Source organism: Dendrobates tinctorius, unplaced genomic scaffold, assembly GCF_039654945.1.
Source record: "Dendrobates tinctorius isolate UK_male_01 unplaced genomic scaffold, ASM3965494v1 ptg000004l, whole genome shotgun sequence".
NCBI classification, from domain to species: Eukaryota; Metazoa; Chordata; class Amphibia; order Anura; family Dendrobatidae; genus Dendrobates; species Dendrobates tinctorius.
This window is the reverse complement of record NW_027361672.1, coordinates 34,665,062-34,678,246: the sequence shown is the minus strand read 5'-3', so window position 1 is coordinate 34,678,246 and position 13,185 is coordinate 34,665,062.

The window sequence follows — 13,185 nt, the reverse complement described above, 5'->3', positions numbered from 1 at the left end:
TGGAAGGAACCACGTAAAACACATAGCTCAAGCATAGAAGCTCCATGCAGATGTTGCTCTGGTCAGTTTGGGACCCAGGTTCCCAGTATTGTGAAGCAACAGTGCTTGATCACCCCCTTCTCTTTGTCTCTTCCACTACATAATTTTTCTATTGGCCTGTCTCAAGGTATTGAATATTGATGATGTCTATATTTTTGTTGTACTATGTCATGTATTCTGCTATTTGATAACTTTCACCCCTGATTACATGTATCTTTAATATGTTATTCTAGCTTTAAGTGTGTAAGTAACCCTGAGTTCAGTCTCCGCTATGAGCATAGAAAGCGTCGGCTGTAACCGCGCCCCCTACACTGACTGACAGCCGGCCTCAATGCAGAGTCGCTGACAGTCAGGTTTGGGGGCAAAGGGTACAGCTTCCATTCGATGTACTCAGAGCTGTGACTGAACCTCCCCTGCCTTCCCTTGGTCTGAAACTGGAATGATGCTAGGAGAAATAAAGTTCATTTGCTCCTGGTAGTGTTCGGTTAAGTGCGCGAACCAGACAGATTAAAAACAATATTAACCTGCAGATTAACTCCATATCTGTTTTTTGGTGACAAGTTCCCTTTCAGGTTGACTGATTATGAATTTTAAGTGGATAACTGTAAGGTATTACTGTGAGCGCCCTAAGTTTTTTTAAAGTATGTACGTGAATGCACATTTTCTATATTAAGAATGAATGGGTAAAGAGATAAATGAGAATTCAATAAGCAAAATGAAACATTTCAGTGAAAACATCTTGAGGGGAACAAGGGCAATTTGCATTTAACACGTCAGTAGATTTTGATGAAAAACTGATAACATAACTGTTACTAGCTATTTTTTGTCGCTATTCAAAACTCCTCAATACTGGTAACTATCTCCCTCTAAGGTACAGAAGCTGTTAAAATGTCAAAAGAAAGTTAATTTAATCTTTCAATGCATTTCTCACGTAGGTTAACTAATGAACTGAAGAATAAATAACTTAAATTGCAAAAACATGCATGTAAAGTGGTAGGAAAATAAAGTGCTGATATGTTGTCAACTGCTGAAAAGTTCCTATATAGAGAAAAGATGTCTAAAGGCCCCGTCTCACTAAGCGACTTACCAGCGATCCCGACACCGATATCAAGGTGTCAGGATCGCTAGTAAGTCGCTATGTGATCGCTGGTGAGCTGTCACACAGACAGCTTCACCAGCGATCAGCACAGCGATGCCGAGCGCCCGGCATCGCTGGCCATCCTGTAAAAAATAGAATCAAAATAAAAAAATATAGTTATTCTCACCATCCGATGTCCCGCGCAGTCTTCCGGCCTCTCTCCACGCTCCGGTCCCAGTGATCCTTTGCATGAATGACCGCGAGATGTCACGGTCTCGCGGGATAACAAAGTCTCGCGGTCATTCGTGCAAAGGATCACTGGGACCGGAGCGTGGAGAGAGGCGGGATGGCTGAACGGGACATCGGAAGGTGAGAATAACTATATTTTTTATTTTTTTTATTATTTTTTACACCTGATCGCTGGTCTCCTGCTGTCACACACAGCGATGTGTGTTGGCCAGCGGGAGACCAGCGACCAAAGAAATGTCCAGAGGTTTCTTGCAGCGATCAGCGATACCGGCAGGGGGGCCGCTCGCTGATCGCTGTCACACACAGCAATCTCGCTGGTGAGATCGCTGTTACGTCACAAAAGTTGTGACTCAGCAGCGATCTCGCTACCGAGATCGCTTAGTGAGACGGGGCCTTAAGAAAGCTGGAACACTGAGGAAGATAAAGCATGCAAAATGCACATTGGATGAGTGTCACCCGAGAGCTGGGCAATCACAGGATCGTTTAGGCTCGTTTACATAATTTGACATGTACAGCATTTTCTTGAATGGCTTTCCCCAGTACTTTTTTGCCCAGCCTTCTGTGCCATAGTTTGACATGTGATTTTCGTGTCAAGGTCAAGGACATTTATTTTTTTTAATACATTTTGAATAATATGTAAATAAAATTATATATATATAAATATATATTCAAAGGATTAATGACTTCTCACTCTCCTGTTTTTGTATAGAAAGGAAAATCGGTAGTGGATATGGAGAGGCTGTTGAAATCAGATTGAAAAGAGATTACTTTTTTTTAGTTCGATGATTTGAGCAGTTTCATAGTGATATTGTTGGACTATCTAAAAAATTGGAGTAGACATGGTAAGAATATAACATGTTCATGTATTATTTGTTAGGAGTGGCGGAAGACACTAAATAAAAAATACAACTAAAGTGCCTTCGCCACTCGGGGTCCACCGTGCGGCGAATGGAAAAAACGCTGCTAGAAGAGGCAGAGCACTATGGCGGTATTGTGCACAGGGTTAAACTGCAGCACTGTGCACCGGAGCAAGCTCTGTTATTTTCACAGAGCTGCAGGCATTAAGTATACAGAGAACGCTGTGTCTGTTCAAGGTCACAGACCCCAGCGATAGAGTCATGGTATCCTTAGTCACAGGAGTAGCCTTAGACGTCAGGACTACTCCGTCTAGACCTCCCGTAAAAATAATGTGCGAGACGTCGCAACTGCGGACACCCAGCAGAACTGCAAACGCAGTGCGGCATAAAGTGTGCCGCCGCAGATATGGCACTGCTATATCGCGAGCGCGATGCAGGACGCTAGCTGCTGAGATAGATGGAGCATATGCGCGCTGGCGCTAGCGCTGCTACTGGCTGAACCCAAACACTCACACAATTGTATTATCAGAGGGAAGGGGTTTCTTAATAAGTCAGTCACCAGTCCAAGCATCCATCACCTTACATACAGCAGCAAGTATGAAATACTAACTCATGGCGGAACAGCCATGCGGGCTTTTTATACCAAACGGGACCTTCCGGAAATCTCCAAGGCTCCAGGAGGAGCCAATAGGATTAGACACAGGACCTGAGCACGTGACACCCGAACTCCAATGGGAGCTCGTCCCATGAGCATGCTCAGTGGAGGGAACAGAGGACTTAGCCTCTGGAGAGAGTTGCCGCAAGGCACTCTCCTCTTCAATCTCCTCTACCGCAGATGAAACGCAGGAGACTGCAGAATGCAAGGGTCTAGATTTCATCATAGGAGAGGAAGAAATCAGACTCCTAACATTACCCCTCCTCCTAGGGCCCCCTCCTCCCTGAGCCTTCTGGACCATCAACCTTGGCTCAAACTCAACCGAAGGCGAGCTAGGTGTCCTGGTAGGTGTTACAGTAAACCGGGACACCTGGAAGGCATCAGTGGAAGCGAGGTCACCAGGTTTCAAAAGAGACACCTGGGAGATGGCAGGAGCTGGCGATGTAACTGAATGCCGCCGTGAATCAGCGACCGTCACCACTCTCCGCTTAGGAAGGTTGACCTGGGCACATGAAGTGCAAGCCTGGATACATTTTTTAATGTCCCGAGCTCTATGGGGCCACCAATACGCTCCGGCCAAGAGCTTCGAGATTTGCATGTAGCCTCGATGGTGAGGCGCATGGGAGGTATGCGCCCATGCGAGAACTTGAGCACTAAGATGAGGAGGGATGAAGGTCTCGATGACCGGTTCAGACTCCGACCATTGCGGGGAGCTGGCTTCTGGAGAAACCGCACATACATGGGGACAACCACAAATGGATTCCTGGTCTGAGTCTGCGTCAAGATTGGTATGAGACACCTCCATGGGCTAAGGGGGTATAACCTCTGGCTCAAACAGCTCAGGAGGTACAAAAAATTTAGGAGCCGAGACAGCTCTCCGCTTGGAGTGAGCCCGCTCCATACCGCGCTCCGAAAAACGGAGGTCGATACGTGAGGAGACAAAAATTAGCTCCTCCAAGCTGGTGGGGATCTCTCTAGTGGAGAGAGCATCCTTCACGTGCTCTGCTAGACCTCACCAAAAAACGGGGATAAGAGCTTTGTCGGACCATTCCAACTCGGACGCCAGTTTCCGAAAACGGGTGGCATACTGGATAACTGAGAGTGACCCCTGAGTAAGGGCGAGTAGTTGCAGAGACGTATCGTGCGTGACCCTTGGACCAAGAAATACTTGCTTGATGGCTGTTAGCAAGTTGGCCGCGGTCCGAATCTCGAGGTCACCACGTTCCCATAAAGGCGTAGCCCATTCCAAGGCCTTGCCTGACAGTAGGGAGATAATAAAGGCCACCTTAGCCCGCTCTGTAGGGAATTGTGCAGCCAGCAGCTCCAGGTGTATTGAGCACTGGCTGATGAAACCCCTGCAGGAGGCACCATCCCCAGAGAATTTTTCGGGCAACGGGAGGCGGGTAACTGTCGGCACAAAGGAGGACATGGACATACGCCCTACCGCATCTGTGCGTGCCTGAACAGCAGCATCTGTGGCCTGCGCAGCTGCGAGGGATCTTTCAAGGGTGGCCAAGCGAGCATCGAGCTGTCGCACACACTGCACTAGTTGCTGCTGATCTGCCATCTCTAGCCAGACCCTGGTGCTAGTATTATGTTAGGAGTGGCGGAAGACACTAAATAAAAAATACAAATAAAGTGCCTTCGTCACTCGGGGTCCACCGTGCTGTGGATGGAAAAACCGCTGCTAGAAGAGGCAGAGCACTATGGCGGTATTGTGCACAGGGTTAAACTGCAGCACTGTGCACCGGAGCAAGCTCTGTTATTTTCACAGAGCTGCAGGCATTAAGTATACAGAGAACGCTGTGTCTGTTCAAGGTCACAGACCCCAGTGATACAGTCATGGTATCCTTAGTCACAGGAGTAGCCTTAGATGTCAGGACTACTCCGTCTAGACCTACCGTAAAAATAATGTGCGAGACGTTGCAACCGCGAATGCCCGGCAGAACTGCAAACGCAGTGCGGCGTAACGTGTGCCGCAGATATAGCACCACTGTATCGCGAGCGCGATGCAGGACGCTAGCTGCTGAGATAGATGGAGCATATGCGCGCTGGCGCTAGCGCTGCTACTGGCTGAACCCAAACACTTCACAATCATATTATCAGAGGGAAGGGGTTTCTTAATAAGTCAGTCACCAGTCCAAGCATCCATCACCTTACATACAGCAGCAAGTATGAAATACTAGTGCATGGCGGAACAACCATGCGCGCTTTTTATACCAAACAGGACCTTCCGGAAATCTCCAAGGCTCCAGGAGGAGCCAATAGGATTAGACACAGGATCTGAGCACGTGACTCCCGAACTCCAATGGGAGCTCGTCCCATGAGAATGCTCAGTGGAGGGAACAGAGGACTTAGCCTCTGGAGAGAGTTGCCGCAAGGCACTCTCCTCTGCAATCTCCACTACCGCAGATGAAATGCAGGAGACTGCAGAATGCAAGGGTCTAGATTTCATCATAGGAGATGAAGAAATCAGACTCCTAACATTATTTGCTCTGATTCACAAAGGTGTTTTCAACAGTTTTCTGGCATAGCACACAGTCAAATGTTGCAAAATGTTTGTTTGTTTGTGCAACTGATGAGTTTTGTAGCTAGATGGATTGTTAGGGTTGGCAGATCGCACTTTATTAGTTATTTGATTTAGTGCGATCTCAACCCGGGATCCACCGTGCAGAGATGTTATCCTGCTGCTAGTGAGCAATGGTGGAGCGGTGCAACAAACGTTCACAAGAAACACACGGGGTTAAACATCACCCTGTGTGGACTGAGTGCAGATTACCCTACTCAGATAACTTCTCAGAGGGGTGAGCACTGGCGGCGGAATACCAGTTTAGCTAGACGCTGAGTGGCAATGAAAATAGCACTAATTCAGCTCAACTGAGTGGCGCAAAAATATGCATACCAATCTCAGCTAACCACTGAACAGTACCAAAAAGGTGTGTGCTATACCCAGAACAAAAGAGTTAAAGCACGTGGGTTTGACTGTGCCCTGTAAACAGCCCGTGCTAACAGCACATGTGGCCGAGACGGGTGCTAGGCTAAGCCAAGGAAATACGTGCCTCTCTAAGTTAGGAAAACTGGACGTTCACGCATGCTGACAGAGCGGCATAGTCTCCACCCACACACACACGAACGCAAGTGATCTTAGCATGCCGCCGGGTGCCCCAAAGATCCTTTTATAGACAGTGCCTAAGTCTTATCAGACAGGACCTTGCTCGCGTGTCAATCCGGAGCCGGCGCAGGACCTGAGCAGCTGACGACCGACTACCAATAAAAGGTCGCCACCTCACGATGCCCAATAGAGTAAATCCTGGACTTAGCCTCAGGAATAACTGCTTGCTGCTGTCTATTGTTAGTTACCATAGCTGGACCTGAAGAGGCAGCAGTAACAACCTGGACAGCCCAAGTCTGAGCAAGACGCTGAGCAAGACTTGGGCAGGAGAAACAGAGTCTGCCCTGTAGAATCGGCAATGACATTGTTAAGGGCAAGCTCTGCCCATGGCAACAAGGATGCCTGGCAGAGATGAAGTGCCGTAACTATGTGACCAGAGTCTGATTGGCCCTCTTCACAAACTTGTTTGTCTCAGGATGATATGCTGAAGAGAGACTAAGCTCAATACTGAGCAGCCGACAAAGCTCTCTCCAGAACTGAGAAGCGAACTGGGGACCCCAGTCACTGACTATCTTGTCAGGCATGCTGTGTAGACGGAAGACGTGCTCAACAAAAGCCCATGCCAAAGGTACACATGGAAGGGGAACTAAATGTACCATCATAGAGAATTAGAGAAATGGTCAGTGACTACCAGACTGTATTGTTAAAGGAATTGGGCAAGCCCACAATGAAGTCCATCCCGACCATGTCCCAGGGCCTATCTGCCACCGGCAGGGGGTGTAACAAGCCCGCATGCCCCTGCCAGGATGGCTGATTCTTGGCGCAGGAGACACATGCGTGCACATAGTCCCTAACGTCGCGCTCACCAGAAGCTCAGAGGTACTTTTGGTCCCGAAATGTCCACCCAACCTAGACATGTGAGCACAAGAGATGACCTCCGGATGCAGATTTGGTGGTCCCAGAGTCTTGCTCGGAGGCACCGATTCAAGAGAAACTGGGGCTACCGTTTGCAGACTCTCTGATGGGCTCGTCCCCCTCCTCAGATGAGACAATGGAACAGGATAGAGTATCAGCACAGATTCCTCTCTCCAGAGAGAAAATGAAGGATGAAATTAAATCGGGAGTAGTGTTGAGCGATACCTTCCGATATCGGGAAATATCGGATTGGATCAGACCGATACCCCAAAAATATCGGATATCACCGATTCCGATACCGGAAACCAATGCAAGTCAATGGGACACAAATATCGGAATGAAAATAAACCCTTACTTTCCTTGTAGGTTAATTCTACATGAAGGAAAACAACTAAGAATAATGTAGAATGTATTGGAGGAGGTGGAGGAGACATTAAAGGCATAGAGGTTTAGCCCAATCAAATGGAATAGCAGGAATTAATTTTTTTTAAGATGTTCGGAGTTACAAAGATATTGACTATGTTAAAGGGGTTGTGCAGCAATAGAGGGAGACGTTCAGAAAAGGCACATGTTGGTGGAGTGTTGGAACGGAGTGCTTCATCTAGTTTGGAGGTTGACTGAGCCCCTAACCCGGACGACATGGCACGGATGTGGGCACCTGTATGCACAACAGACTGTGAGTAAAGCTTTGGAACTACATGCCTTGGTGTCCTCCACTTATTCCTGCGCCAACACACTCAGCACTGCTACATCTCTGTGCCTGGCACTGCACCACCTATATCTCTTCACTACCTCTCCATCTACACTGCCCTGGGACTACAGCCCTACCTGTGGAGGGCCACAACATCAAAGCTGCACCACACCATCTGTCCCAGAGGATCTGTCTGCAGCGTCGGCTTAGCATCTTCATTGCTGAACATATGGGCACGGGCCTATAGGATGGTGGATATGTATGATGGGTATATGGGCACGGGACTATGGGATGGAGGATATGTATGATGGGTATATGGGCATGGGACTATGAGTTGAAGGATGTGTGATGGGTATATGGGCACTCGACTATGGGATGGCGAATATGTATGATGGGTATATGGGCAAGGGACTATGAGATGGAGGATGTGTGATGGGTATATGGGCATGGGACTATGGGATGGCGGATATGTATGATGGGTATATGGGCACAGGACTATGGGATGGAGGATATGTATGATGGGTATATGGGCATGGGACTATGAGATGAAGGATGTGTGATGGGTATATGGGCACTCAGCTATGAGATGGCGGATGGGTATATGGGCACGGGCCTATGGGATGGTGGATATGTATGATGGGTATATGGGCACGGGACTATGGGATGGAGGATGTGTGATGGGTATGTGGGCATGGGACTATGGGATGGAGGATGTGTGATGGGTATATGGGCATGGGACTATGGGATGGAGGATATGTATGATGGGTATATGGGCACGGGACTTTTGGATGGAGGATAATTATAATTTGCTATAACTAACCACAGTTAGTTACTATGCCCGGGCAGCGCCGGGCTCTTCAGCTAGTAAAATATATTTATCTTACTGCTGGTATAATGAGGATATACCAATTTATGTACTGTACCTGAAAATCCAATTCTAATTAAGATTTTCTTTACCCTTTTATTAAATGTGTATTTTTCTCACTTTGAAAAATTGTCCAATAATATTTTGTTCCTGAATGATATTTTACTGCCAAGGAAAATTACAAGTTTAGTTGTGGACTGCATTATAATGATCCTGACCTAATCATAAAAACATTGTTATCTAATTAAACATGCAAAACTCATTACAATGACAAAATATTAGGTAGCGTCATATTATATTTTAGCTGTCTTTTTCCAAATGTTTTGTAGTCACTATTATTACTATTATTTTGTTCTGTAATATCAAGTAGTTAATAGTGTTAATAATTAATTGTGTAACATATATGCAGACAAAATATATTAAGGCAATCTGACTTGTTTGATACATTTTACAAAAATACAATGAATGAAAAATAAATTTGCAAAAAATATTTTTCCCTTCAGTTAAAAGAAAAACAGTGCATATGGTGCATCTTCTAAAATTGTGTGTGTGGTGGGGAGGAGGGGGTTATATTTGTTGCAAGTTCTATTCAATAAATTTTTTTTTTGTAATATCTTTGTACGACATCATAACTTCCTTAGATTTTTGAATAGCAGTTGTGTATTGAAATGCAAATTGCATAATATGAGCTATGACCATCTATTTTGTGGGTTAATGGAATCTCCTTGTTTTTAGTATATAATAACATTTTTTAGAACAGTTTCCTACATCTAACATTAATGTTCCATGTACAAACCACAGTATCTAGAATTGCCGTAAATCCCCTGATCCAAGCTCAACAGTCTCACATATTCTTATGCTGCTGTTGAGTTTCTGTCAGAAAACTTGTGGCTGGCATGGACATCTTAGTCCGTGCGCTAATCATGACTATCAAACATGTAAATCATGTCTTGGGATAATGATTTTTTTAAAAGAATTATTCTTGAAAGAAATTGGAAACAAGATTTGAGTATATGGAAAAAAATTATAAAAAAAGAGAAAAATAAAATCATTTGCATTAAGCAAAACTGTAAAAAACATAAAATACCAAAAAGACAAAAAAACGATAATTTTACTAGCGCTTGTTAATTCTGCAACTCTATACAATGCAATGTGTTCCCTCCTTCACATGAACATTGCCCTGTTTGTTGAGATGAGTGAATCTGCCGAGATTGAATTTCTTTTTTAAGTTCTGAGGAGTCTCTAGACCAAGAAACACAATAAATAGAGGCTATGAAAAGAGAAATTAATACTCAACCCAATGTCTAGCTGCCCCTGTGGCCCACCATCTGGTCCTTTGTACCTCTTCTTTTCTCCTCATCATGTTGTGCAAATTCTCTTTGCCTTCCCACTCCAGGCCAGGACTTTTTGAACGACGAAACATGAGACATCACTATGTGCCAAGCCGATACTCAGTCAACCCTCATCTTAATATCATGACTTAACATCATGTGCCATGTTGAGTGGGGAGAGGGCCAGTCATGCCAATATTTGATCAATGATACACCACTTAAATATAGTGGCCTGTTGCATGTGTTCACTTTTGGGATGTGGTACTAACATGATTTTATTGTCCTGTTCTTTTTTAGAGCTACAGGGCTGTGTATTATTTTAATCTTTTATAATAGACACATTTGATTTATTTTTAATAAATGCTTTTATAATCTAATTTATTTACAGCACACTCCACAACCAAACTTCATGGTGTTGCCATATTTTCATTTTCAGCTGTGAACCTACGTGTATCTGCTTTGCAACATATTATTGGGTTATGTTGGATTTTTGCTCATAGGCAGAGAATACCTTAAAAAAAAAATTAATAAAAAAAATTGAAGGTTTTACAATAATTGTAACTGTTGAATTGGTAGCCGTACATGGCAGAACAATACTGCTGCCCATTGCCACAAAATAATTTCCATGCATGTGCCTACCTAGCAATATAGTATTTTAGGGATAACTGGAAAAAAAAGTTTTAACGCTGCTTTAGAAGTCAAATTTAACAATGGCACAAATTACTTTCCACGCTTGCATTTTTTGGCAAGGGGGGACAACTTAAAAAAATGAATAAAACAATAAAAGGAAAGGGGTTTAACGACTGTTTTCATAATCAAATTCAAAAACTGTACTGTTGGCTGCTGCCAAAAATTACTTACCGTGTGTATTTAACAAACAATGTAACATTCTGGGTCAGGGGGAATAACAGTGTTTTAAAAACCAAAGATAGAAATTTGAAAACATTATACACATGATTTTTTTTTGCATACCTATTTGACTATTCCAATCCTGTAAATGTACATCCTACAACTATACTGTGGGCAATTGTTTTATTTTGAAGTTGTGTTCCTAGCTCAAGCATCTGTTGTTGCATGTTTCATTTTTACACAGGTAAATTAATTTGTTTTATCCAAACATATAAATAAAAATGATTACAGCAAATTGAGACATTTTATGGTGCAGGTATGTTTTAGCACACCTTCAAAAATTCCCAAACCAGTGACACATTTAATCATGGCCAAAAGTGTTGGGACCCTTGAAATTGTTCCAGAAAATGAAGTATTTCTCAGAGAAAATTATTGTAATTACACATGTTTTGGTTTTTTTCCTTTGTGTGCAATGGAACAACACAAAAAAAACTGAAAAAAGGCAAATTGGACATAATTTCACACAAAACCCCCAAAATGGGCTGGACAAAATTGTTGGCATCCTCAACTTCATATTTGGTTGCACATCCTTTGGAATAAATAACTGCAATTAATTATTTCCTATAACCATTAAGTTCTTACAACTGTCAACTGGAATTTTTGACCATTCTTCTTTTGCAAACTGCTCCAGGTCTCTCAAATTTCAAGGGTGCCTTCTCCTAATAGCAATTTCAAGATCTGTCCACAGGTGTTCAATGGGATATAGATGTGAAGTCATTGCTGGGCACTTCATAACTCTCCAGCGCTTTGTTTCCATCCATTTCTGGGTTCCACCTGAAATATGTTTGGGGTCATTGTCCTGGTGGAAGACTTATGACCTAGAATGAAAACCCAGCTTTTTGACACTGTGCACTACATTGTGACCCAAAATCTTTTGGTAATGTTCAAATTTCATGATGCTTTGCACACAGGCAAGGCACAGGGCACCAGGGGCAGCAAAAGAACTCTAAAAAATTTTAAACTCCACCATATTTGGCTGTAGGTACTGTGTTCTTTGCTTTGCAGGACTCATTCCATTTTTGGTAAACAGTAGAATAATGTGCTTTGGCAAAAAGCTCTATCATGGTCTCATCTGTCCACAAGGTGCTTTTCCAGAAGGAGATTGGCTTACTCATGTTCAATTTGGCAAAACACAGCATAGTTTTTTTATGTCTCTGTGTAAGCAGTGGGTTCTTCCTAGGTCTTCTGCCATAGCATTTCATTTCATTCAAATGTCGACAGATAGTTTGCGCTGACACTGATGCACCCTGAAAATGCATAACAGATTGAATTTCTTTGGAAATTGTTTTTGTCTGCCTACACACCAACTGGACTATCCTGAGTTGCAGCCTTTCAAGAATCTTTCTCTGCTGTCCACGTCCAGAGAGATTATCTACAGTGCCATGGGCTGTAAACTTCTTGATTTTGTTGCGCACCATGGACAAAGGAACATCAAGATCTCTGGAGATGGACTTGAAACCTTGACATTGTTGATATTGTGCAATAATTTTGGTTCTCAAGTCCTCAGACAATTCTCTTCTCTTTCTGTTCTCCATTCTTAGTGTAGCACATACAGACACACAATGCAAAGATTGAGTCAACTTCTCTCCTTTTTTTCTGGTTTCAGGTGTGATTTTCTATATTACTCACAACTGTTACTTGCCACAGGTGAGTTTCAATGAGCATCACATGCTTGATACAAAGTTGTTTACCCACAATTTTGGAAAGGTGACAACAATTTTTGTCTGGCCCATTTTGGGGGTTTTCTGTGAAATTATGTCCAATTAGCATTTTTTCTCAGTTTTTTGTGTTGTTCCAAGACACACAAAGAAAATAAACATGTGTATAACAAAACATGTGTAATTGCAATAATTTTCTGGGAGAAATACATCATTTTCTGGAACAATTTCAAGGGAGTCAACACTTTTGATCATGACAATTGTAAGGTAGCGCTTGTTATTCGAGATGGGGATACTCGCTGTGCAGCCAAATAACCAGGTCTGGAACAGGTTTTTCATAAAAACATCAACATAGTCCATGCGGTTTATTCCTCATCATAAACCAAAGCAGGATGCAACAGTCTTACAGCAGACAGCAGGGTATCTTCATAGTGGAGCTCTGCTCCCCTTAGCCCTCTGGTCACACAGGCTGTGCTTTATCTCACCAACAGGCTATACAGTCTCTCAGTTACTCTCCCGGTGTCCAGGTTAACTCTTAGCTGCTTCACACTGCAGACATCCTTTCTCTCCAGGGAACTCTCAGACACACGTCGCCAATACACACAGCGTTCACACGTGCTCTCAGGAAGGCAGCCACATCTTCCAGCACGTCGGCCTGGCAAGACCTTCCATACGGACCAACTAGGTCCAGGCATTCACTCATCTGACCTACCCTGGTCACCTTATATGGGCTGTAGCCACGCCCATCAGATCACATGGCTATGACCTCATCGCAGGTCCTACAACTATTCATACACATACGCTTTACTATGGGCGTTTTAGACAC